Source organism: Salvelinus namaycush, chromosome 31 (genome assembly GCF_016432855.1).
Source record: "Salvelinus namaycush isolate Seneca chromosome 31, SaNama_1.0, whole genome shotgun sequence".
NCBI lineage: Eukaryota > Metazoa > Chordata > Actinopteri > Salmoniformes > Salmonidae > Salvelinus > Salvelinus namaycush.
In genome coordinates this window covers 37,352,801-37,364,096 of record NC_052337.1, presented here as the reverse complement: position 1 = coordinate 37,364,096, position 11,296 = coordinate 37,352,801, and the positions used below count along the sequence as shown (strand labels likewise).

Here is an 11,296-nt window from a genome sequence, read left to right as displayed (position 1 = left end):
ACGGTAAGTGAGTTGCATTACATCCTTATACGTGCAACATACGCAATGAGTTTATAATCAGGAAAAACAATTCATTGTGTCTTATGGTTTATAGTGCATTGTGGAATTTACATACAGTACACAACACATACCTATTGCATTCTTGTGAACAGTAGGGTAAAGATGGTTCTCTTCTGAAGTGTGAATTGGTATACATCTTTCCCCTTCTCGCTTAGGTGCTCCTTTCATTGAGTAGTCTTCAGAACAGGGGGACTCTTCTGGGAGTAGTGATGAAGGGACCATGGACAAGGGGACGGCACCAACAGCAGAGAGGGTAGTGGAAAGTGAGAGCAGGATGAAGCATCTGTTTGGGTTTGAGAAGGAAGACTTGACCTCCTGGCATCACCTGGTGTATCTCCTAAACCGCCCGACTGACCCTGCTTCTCTGGGCATCTTCCACTTCCTGTTTGGTGAGCTGTCAGGCTCATCCATATGTAAAATATATGCACGCATGACTAAGTCGCTTTTGAGAAAACCGTCTGCTAAATGAAAGATATTATCATCTTCTGTCTCTTCCCCTGTCTCTGTCCTGCAGGCATGATAATGACAATAGACATCACACAGGAGCGAGGCCTTAGCCACCTGGACTACAAGTACCTGGATGGGGCTCCCGTGTGCCGCTTCCCTCTCTTCAACTTCCTGCAGCTGCTGCCTCTTGATTATATGTACCTGGTCTATGTGGTGATGCTCTTTGGTAGGTCAAGTTCTGATTCAGTGATTAGAACAGCAACTGTATGCTGTCCCCTTTGTGTGTGTGTGTTTTAATGAGAGCATCAATGTTCAATTTCCATGTTTGTGTCTTCTTTATAGGTGCTGTGGGAATCATGCTGGGCTGTTTCTACCGCCTCTCCTGTCTCATGTTCATATCCACCTACTGGTACATCTTCTTCCTGGACAAAACAGCATGGAACAACCACTCTTACCTTTACGGCCTCATTGGCTTGCAGCTGACATTCATGGACGCCAACAGATATTGGTGAGTAGTTCATCTCTTATGAAACCATTGTACTAAAGAGTTGTTAGGTATAATATATTTGGTTAATTGACATTCTTTTTTTTCAGTATCTTTCTGTGTGTGTGTGTGTGTGTGTCAGTGAATGCACACTTATGTACATATAGTACCAGTCAAAAGTTTGGACACACCTACTCATTCAAGGGTTTTTCTTTATCTTTACTACTTTCTACACTGTAGAATAATAGTGAAGATATCAAAACTATGAAATAACACATATGGAATTATATAGTAACCAAAAAAGTGTTAAACAAAAAATATTTTTTTATTCTTCAAAGAAGCCACCCTTTGCCTTGATGACAGCTTTGCACACTTTGCATTCGCTCAACCAGCTTCACCTGGAATGCTTTTCCAACCGTCTTGAAGGAGTTCCCACATATGCTGAGCACTTGTTGGCTGCTTTTCCTTCACTCTGCGGTCCAACTTATCCCAAACCATCTCATTTCAGTTGAGGTCGGGTGATTGGAGGCCAGGTCATCTGATGCAGCACCAGATGGGATGGCGTATCGCTGCAAAATGCTGTGGTAGCCATGCTGGTTAAATGTGCCTTGAATTCTAAATTAATCACAGACGGTGTCACCAGCAAAGCACCCCCACCCCATCACACCTCCTCCTCCATGCTTCACGGTGGGAACCACACATACGGAGATCATCCTTTCACCTAGTCTGCGTCTAACAAAGACACGGCGGTTGGAACCAAAAATCTCAAATTTGGAATAATGTCCATTGCTCCTGGGTTTCTTGGCCCAAGCAAGTCTCTTCTTCATATTGGTGTCCTTTAGTAGTGGTTTCTTTGCAGCAATTCGACCTGATTCACGCAGTCTCCTCTGAACAGTTGATGTTGAGATGTGTCTGTTACTTGAACTCTGTGAAGAATTTATTTGGGCTGCAATTTCTGAGGCTGGTAACACTTGATGGTTTTGGCGACTGCACTTGAATAAACTTTAAAAGTTCTTGACATTTCCGGATTGACTGACCTTCATGACTTAAAGTAATGATGGACTGTCGTTTCTCTTTGCTTATTTGAGTTGTTCTTGCCATAATATGTACTTGGTCTTTTACCAAATAGGGCTATCGTCTGTATACCATCCCTACCTTGTCACAACACAACTGATTGGCTTAAACACATTAATTAACTTTTAACAAGGAACACCTGTTAATTGAAATGCATTCCAGGTGACTACCTCATGAAGTTGGTTGAGAGAATGCCAAGAGTGTGCAAACCTGTCATCAAAAAGTAGCCACCTTTTTCCATATGAGTAGGTGAGTAGGTGTGTCCAAACCTTTGACTGGTACTGTATATTATTATTTTCAGGTCAATAGATGGATTACGTAATCCTAAGAAAAAGAATGCCCAAGTGCCACTTTGGAACTATACTCTTCTGAGGTTTCAGGTCTGTGCCAAATTCATTATATTGAATCCATGGAAACTTGTCTTCATCACTACTCTATTAAGCGTATCTGCCTAATTACATGTGTGTGATAAACTTTTAGGATGCTCCTATAATATGAATATCTTGATATATGTCCTTGGCAGATTTTCATAGTATACTTCATTGCTGGAATCAAGAAATTGGATGCAGACTGGGTGGGGGGATATTCTATGTCATACTTGGCACACCATTGGCTTTTTTGACCCTTTCAGGTTAGTTAAACAGGGCCCTGCTCTGTCATGTTTTGCGCGGCTTATCAAACTGCCCCAATCTCACAAGATTGTATGGGTTTTATCCTGTGTGTCTGTCCCACAGGATGATTCTGCCTAATGAAATGGTGAGTCTACTGGTTGTCCATGGAGGTGGTCTTTGTCTGGATCTGTCTGCCGGCTATCTGCTGTTTTTCGACGCTACACGCCCTTTTGGCATTTTCTTTGTCAGTTACTTTCACTGTATGAATTCCCAACTCTTCAGCATCGATGAGAACCCATTGATTAATTGTATTTAGTTATCGAAACGAATGATCAAATATTATAATTCAAACTACAAAATCCATGAGGGCTGCTTGTAATTACTAAGCCTCGTCATTAAACGATTGCATTGATAAGTATTTCCTTATCACTTATCTTTTTAAAATGTATTTAACCTTTATTTAACTAGGCAAGTCAGTTAAGAACAAATTCTTATTTACAATGACGGCCTAACCTTGAGGGCAACACAATGCAAGCAGTCTCCTGTGACCCAGAAAGCATTTTCAAAGCTATCTTTTCTATAATGATCCACTATTTAAGTTAATCTATAATCCCCTATTGATCACATTGTCCTTTATTTTATCTCCAGGTATGTTTGCCTACACCATGCTGGCCACGAGTCCTCTCTTCTGCTACCCCGACTGGCCCAGGCACTTCTTTAGTCGCTTCCCAGAGTTCCTCAGGCCAGTGCTGCCGCTCACGTCTCCTCCCCCACAGCCCAGCATCTCCTGTGTTTACCCAGAGACCCAAAACACCTCTACAGGATCCACTCTGCCCCCAAGGCCTCTAAAACACGGGTTAAACACAAGCTGGCAACTCTATTCACCATTCTTTACCTGGCTGAACAGTTCTTCCTGCCTTACTCTCACTTCATCACACAGGTACTACTCCTGTAGAAATGGAGGATGAGTTTGTGATAAACTTGTAGTCCTTTCCATGTATTGAATTAAGAAAAAGCCCTGATTTGAATGTCACAGTTGGGAGTCACTGTGTACCACTGTCAGCTAAAGTTATTTCCCAACTCTACGGGTTACCAGAATAATTGCTCAATCAGTGTCAACACTGCTATCCGTCAGCGCCAAACAGTAGTGTAGACTAGCTTGAGTCAGCAGAACGATGGGAGTTGCAGAGGGGTGTGGAAGGAGGCTTTGTAGAAGTAAAACTGATCCATAAATCCTGCTGTCCTGATCTGGAGTGCAGTTTTGTTTTTTATTTTTTATTTTACCTGTATTTAATTAGGCAAGTCAGTTAAGAACAAATTCTTATTTTCAATGACGGCCTAGGAACAGTGGGTTAACTGCCTTGTTCAGGGGTAGTAGAAAGGGATCTTATACTGTCCCTTTTGATATTCCTTATATACAGTTGAAGTCAGAAGTTTACATACACCTTCGCCAAATATATATAAAGTCAGTTTTTCACAAATCCTGACATTTAATCCTAGTAAAAATTACCGGTTTTAGGTGTTAGGATCACCACTTTATTTTAAGAATGTGAAATGTCAGAATAATGGTAGAAGGAATGATTTATTTCCGCTTTTATTTATTTCATCACACTGCCAGTGGGTCAGAAGTTTACATGCACTCAATTCGTTTTTGGTAGCATTGCCTTAAACAATTTAAACTTGGGTCAAACGTTTTGGGTAGCCTTCCACAAGCTTCCCACAATAAGTTGAGTGAATTTTGGCCCATTCCTCCTGACAGCCGGTGTAATTGAGTCAGGTTTTTAGGCCTTCTTGCTTTTTCAGTTCTGCCCACAAATGTTCTATAGGATTGAGGTCAGAGCTTTGTGATAGCCACTCCAGTACCTTGACTTTGTTCTCCTTAAGCCATTTTGCCACAACTTTGGAAGTATGCTTGGGGTCATTGTCCATTTGGAAGACCCATTTGCAACCAAGCCTTAACTTCCTGACTGATGTCTTGAGATGTTGCTTCAATATATCTACAAAATTGTCCTCCCTCATGATGCCATCTATTTTGTGAAGTGCACCAGTCCCTCTCTCAGCAAGCATCCCCACAACATGATGCTGCCACCCCCGTGCTTCACAGTTGGGATGGTGTTCTTCAGCTTGCAAGCCTGCCCCTTTTTCCTCCAAAAATAACGATGGTCATTATGGCCAAACGGTTCTATTTTTGTTTCATCAGACCAGAGGACATTTCTCCAAAAAGTACGATCTTTGTCCCTATGTGCAGTTGCAAACCGTAGTCTGGCTTTTTTATGGCGGTTTTGGAGCGGTGGCTTCTTCCTTGCTGAGCGGCCTTTCAGGTTATGTTGATATAAGACGCGTTTTACTGTGGATATAGATACTTTTGTACCCGTTTCCTCCAGCATCTTCACAAGGTCCTTTGCTGTTGTTCTGGGATTGATTTGCACTTTTTGCACCAAAGTACGTTCATCTCTAGGAGACAGAAGGCGTCTCCTTCCTGAGCGGTATGACGGCTGCGTGGTCCCATGGTGTTTATACTTGCGTACTATTGTTTGTACAGATGAACGTGGTACCCCTTCAGGCGTTTGGAAATTGCTCCCAAGGATGAACCAGACTTGTGGAGGTCTACAAAAAAAAAATCGCAGGTTTTGGCTGATTTCTTTTGATTTTCCCATGATGTCAAGCAAAGAGGCACTGAGTTTGAAGGTAGGCCTTGAAATACATCCACAGGTACACCTCCAATTGACTCAGGCTAATTGACATCATTTATCAGAAGCTTCTAAAGCCATGACATAATTTTCTGAAATATAAACACAACATGCAACAAGTTCAACAATTTTCCTGAGTTACAGTTCATATAAGAAAGTCAAAGCAGTATGCCACCTGCCTGAGCCACCACCTGCCTCACTACAACATCTCTGACCCAGAGATCTACTTTGACATCTGGGTGTCCATCAATGAATGCTTCCAACAACAGTACTACATGGCCTTTTTGTGATCTTTCACATCCTCCACATGGATAGAAATGTTCTTCGCAGTTTGGTCTTGAATTCTCTTTTCCCATCCGTTTAGGATTTTTGACCCCTGTGTGAACATTGTGAAGGCAGACTGGTCACCATTCCGCCCAAATCCATGGCTCACACCTCTGCTGGTGGACCTCTCTCCCTGGAGGACCAAGTTTCAGGAGATCGAGAACTCTTTGGACAACCAGACAGAGTCTTCACCGCAGACTTCCCAGGTTCGGGGTCTCCCCCTCTCCCTCATTGTTTTCCATTGAGAGTAATTATATTTTAGTAATTTAGCAGACTCTTATCCAGAGCGACTTACAGTTAGTACATTCATTTTAAGATAGCTAGGTGGGTCAACTACATCACAGACATAGTAAATAGACTTTTACTCAAGGTGAGTAAGGAGGGGGATTATTTAAGATTCTCTTTGAAGAGGTAGGGTTTGAGGTGCTTTCAGAAGATCGGCAGGGACTCAGCTGTCATAGCTTCACGGGGAAGCTGGTTCCACCATTGAGGTGCCAGGACAGAAAAGAGTTTGGACTGGGCTGAGCGGGAGCTGCCCTCCTGTAGGAATGGGAGGTCCAAGAGACCAGAGGTGGTGTAGGGTTGAGGGTGTAGGGTTTGAGCATAGCCTGAAGATAGGGAGTGGCAGTTCCTCTTGCTGCTCTGTAGGCAAGCACCATGGTCTTGTAGTGGATGCAAGCTTCGCCTGGAAGCCAGTGGAGTGTGCGGAGGAGCGGGGTGACATGGGAGAACCTGGGAAGGTTGAAAACCAGGAGGGCTGCAGCGTCCTGGATAAGTTGCAGGGGTTTGATGGCACAAGCTGGGAGCCTGCAGGAGCGAGTCACTGCTTTGATGTTTACAGAGAACGACAGGGTGTTGTCCAGGGTCACACCAAGGTTCTTTGCACACTCGGAGGCTGACACTGTGGAGTTGTCAATCGTGATGGAGAGGTCTTGAGCGGGCAGGCCTTCCCCGGGTGGAAGAGCAGTTCCGTCTTGTCGAGGTTGAACTTGAGGTGGTGGGCCAACATCCAAGCTGAGATATCTGCCAGGCACGCAGATATGGGTGTCGCCACCTGGGTGTCAGAAGGGGGGAGAAGGAGAAAAGTAGTTGTGTCATCCTCATAGGAATGACAGGAGAGACCATGTGAGGATATGACGGAGCCGAGTGACATAGAATAGGAAAGGGCCAACATGGTGATTACTGATTCCTCACCCAAAGTACATTTCAATCCTAATCATGCATGTGTTGGTTCGTCTTTCCTCTAGGTCTCCACCTAGATAACTATGTCAGTGAGGACCTGGGCAACACTAGTGTGCAGGTGCTGCAGGGCCTGCTGAATGTTGAGATAGTGGATGAGAAGAAGAACTACATGCTCCAACCTGGAGAGCAGAAGCAGGTATACTCCATCACCCTACCTGCTTCAGCCAGCCTGTAATACCACCCTTCAATGGATGACAGCTGTACTGTAGTCATTATAATGGTGTGGAACTTACTGCTAAACATAAGTTTCACATTCCAGTTGCCATGATGTTGCTAGGAGTACTCATTGTATGTGTGTGTGAGCAGCTTCCTGCTGTACACCTACCATAAGGTGTACACAGTGTCTGAGGAGCCGTCCTGCTACATGTACATCTACGGCAACACCACAGAGGCAGCGCTACAGAGGAACTTCACTAAGCTGTTTGAACTGCAGGAGCGGGTCCGCAACAGAACAGGTCAGGGCTTAAATATACAGCGCATTCGGAAAGTATTCAGACCCCTTCGCTTTTTCATCCTTACATCCTTATTCTGAAGTTGATTAAATAAATGTTCCTTAAAAATATACACGCTACCCCACAATGACAAAGCAAAACAGTTTTTTTGGTAACATTTTTGCTCCTTTATTAAAAATTAAAAACATACCTTATTTACATAAGTATTCAGACCCTTTACTATGAGACTTGAAATTGAGCTCAGGTGCATCCTGTTTCCATTGATCATCCTTGAGATGTTTCTACAACTTGGAGTCTACCAGTGGTCAATTCAATTGATTTTGAATTGAGCCATGAGGTCGAAGGAATTGTCCGTAGAGTTCCGAGACGGGATGTGTCGAGGCACAGATCTGGGGAAGGGTACCAAAACATTTCTGCAGCATTGAAGGTCCCCAAGAACACAGTGGCCTCTATCATTCTTAAATAAAATATGTTTGGGACTACCAAGACTCTTCCTAGAGCTGGCCGCCTGGTCAAACTGAGCAATCGGGGTAGAAGGGCCTTGGTCAGGGAGGTGACCAAGAACCCGATGATCACTCTGATAGAGCTCCAGAGTTCCTCTGTGGAGATGGGAGAAACTTCCAGAAGGACAACCATCCCTGCAGCACTTCACTAATCAGGCCTTTATGGTAGAGTGGCCAGATGGAAGCCACTCCGCAGTAAAAGGCACATGACAGCCCGCTTGGAGTTTGACAAAAGGCACCTAAAGGACTCCCAGACCATGAGAAACAAGATTTAACTATTTGGCTTGAATGCCAAGCGTCACGTCTGGAGGAAACCTGGCACCATCTCTACGGTGAAGCTCAGTGGTGGCAGCATCATGCTGTGGGGATGTTTTTCAGCGGCAGGGACTGGGAGACTAGTCAGGATCGAGGAAAAGATGAACGGAGCAAAGTACAGAGAGATCCTTGGTGAAAACCTGCTCCAGAGCACTCAGGACCTCAGACTGGGTTGAAGGTTCACCTTCCAACAGGACAACGACCCTAAGCACACAGCCAAGACAACGCAGGAGTGGCTTTGGGACAAGTCTCTGAATGTCCTTGAGTGGCCCAGCCAGAGCCCAGATTTGAACCCGATCAAATATCTCTGGAGAGAGCTGAAAATAGCTGTGCAGCAATGCTCCCCATCCAACCTGACAGAGCTTGAGAGGACCTGCAGAGACTAATGGGAGAAACTCCCCAAATACAGGTTTGTCAAGCTTGTAGCTAAATACCCAAGAAGACTCAAGGCTGTAATCGATGCCAAAGGTGCTTCAAAGTACTGAGTAAAGGGTCTGAATACTTATGTAAATAACATCTTTTTACATTTTTTTTTATACATTTCTGAAAATGTCTACAAACCTGTTTTTGCTTTGTTATTATGGGTTATTGTGTGTAGATTGATGAGGGGGAAAAAATATTTAATTTAATCAATTTTAGAATAAGGCTGTAATGTAACAAAATGTGGAAAAAGTCAAGGGGTCTAAATACTTTCCGTATGCACTGTACACACAAATGGAACTAACACACACAATAGGAACTAGCACGTAACATAAAGGAAGTGCTAAGCCAGTGTTTCCCAACCCTGGTCCTCCTGTACCCCCAACAGTACATAGAAACATAGAAACGTGCCATTTTCACATACACTACATGACCAAAAGTACGTGGACACCTGCTCGTCGAACATCTCATTACAAAATCATGGGCATTAATATGGAGTTGATCCCCCTTTGCTGCTATAACAGCATCCACACTTCTGGGAAGGCGTTTCACTAGATGTTGGAACATTGCTGCAGGGACTTTCTTCCATTCAGCCACAAGAGCATTGGTGAGGTTGGGCAATTAGGTCTGGCTCAAAGTCGGCGTTCGATAGAGTTGAGGTCAGGGCTCTGTGCAGGCCAGTCAAGTTTTCCACACCCATTCTCGACAAACCATTTCTGTATGGACCTCGCTTTGTGCACGGGGGCATTGTCATGCTGAAACAAGAAAGGGATTTCCCCAAACTGTTGCCACAAAGTTGGAAGCACATAATTGTCTAGAATGTCATTGTATGCTGCAGCATTAATATTTCCCTTCACTGGAACTAAGGGTCCCGAACCATGAAAAACAGCCCCAGACCATTATTCCTCCTCCACCAAACTATACCGTTGGCACTATGCATTCGGGCAGGTGGCGTTCTCCTGGCATCCGCCAAACCCAGATTTGTCCGTCGGACTGCCAGATGGTGAAGCGTGATTCATCACTCCAGAGAACGCTTATCCACTGCTCCAGAGTCCAATGGTTGCGAGCTTTACACCACTCCAGCTTACGCTTGGCATGGTGATCTTAGGCTTGTGTGTGGCTGCTTTTGGCCATGTAGTGTATCTTAATACCTCTTAAGGATCTGACCCTTTTCTTAAATTTTCACCAAAAATGACATACCCAAATCTAACTGCCTGTAACTCAGGACCTGAAGCAAGGATATGCATATTATTGATACCATTTGAAAGGAAACACTTTGAAGTTTGTGGAAATGTGAAATTAATGTAGGAGAATATAATACATTAAATCTGGTAAAAGATGTTTTCTTTTTTGCACCATCTTTGAAATGCAAGAGAAAGGCCATAATGTATTATTCTAGCCCATGCACAATTTAGATTTTGGCCACTAGATATCAGCAGTGCATGCGCAAAGTTTTAGACTGATCCAATGCACATCTGTTCAAAATGTTGTATCAAGACTGCCCAAATGTGCATTAATACATTTAAAGTTCATAATTGTGCACTCTCCTCAAACAATAGCATGGTGTTATTTCACTGTAATAGCTACTGTAAATTGGACAGTGCAGTTAGATTAACAAGAATTTAAGGTTTCTGACAATATCAGACATCTATGCCCTGGGATTTTTTGTTGTTGTTACTTACAACCTTATGCTAATCACGTTAGCTCAACCGTGCCATGGGGGTGGGGGGACCGATCCCGTCAAGGTTAATGTTCGGATGGTGCTGGAGATGTTTAAAAATGTGGAAACTGAATTCTCTTTAATGTAGACATTAGCATTTTAGGAAGGAGTACATGTCATAGATTGTAAATATAAGGAACATATCTTTGAGGGTACCATGCGCTCTGTGTTGTAGGTTTCTGACAGCCATAGCTATGCGTAACCTGGCGGTGGGCCTCCTTCCTCTGGAGCAGCTGACCAGGGAAGTGGCCTTTTCCACCATGAAGGAACCAGAGACAGAGGCCAACCAGGACGAGGTCGGCCACGATGAGCTCTAGGAGTATTGTTTTTGTGTGAGAAAATGTATTAGTAAATTAATGAATGTGTTTGAATGACAGTGAGAAGATGCTAGACTGCCAAAGGATTTTTGTAAAAGCCTGCATGGTGTTTGAAATTGTGCAGGGGCAACTTTGTGTTACGACTGATCCTTCTGTTTTACAAAAGAAAATAGTCCAAGGTTGTTTAATTTTGCATATTGTCAGAAGTATCCATTTTTCATAAGTTAAATCCAACATGCACCTTCACAAAAGGTATCTCTTTGCTATGCCTAACTTTTAATGAGGTCATTTGATTGAGGGTAATCATTTTGTTTACTTGATAGGTACCTACACATAGCTAGCTAGAATAAAATGTGTTAACAAGAAATTCATTAAAAGACTTAAAAGCAATACAAATAAAGTTGTCAAGTAGTGGTGGAGCTGAACTTCATATGCTAGCTTTACTATGAGACAAATGACATTGTGCATTATGAAACCTATGGTAAATGTTTGACTTGTCACCATTTGCATTCCAAAATGCAGCTGGTACTTTTCTATGAACGTGAAACAAAATTCGCATTCTCAGTGTTTGAACGTGAACGCTCATGTATGTTTCAGATTTTGGGTAAACCTTAAACGGGTGAAATGAAAAAGTTTT

At 43.3% G+C, this 11,296-nt stretch overlaps 1 pseudogene; it reads left to right on the top strand.

The window, feature by feature from the left end:
- Positions 1–280: 280 nt before the first annotated feature.
- On the top strand, positions 281–11,119 carry LOC120025595 (annotated as a pseudogene).
- Positions 11,120–11,296: the final 177 nt, after the last annotated feature.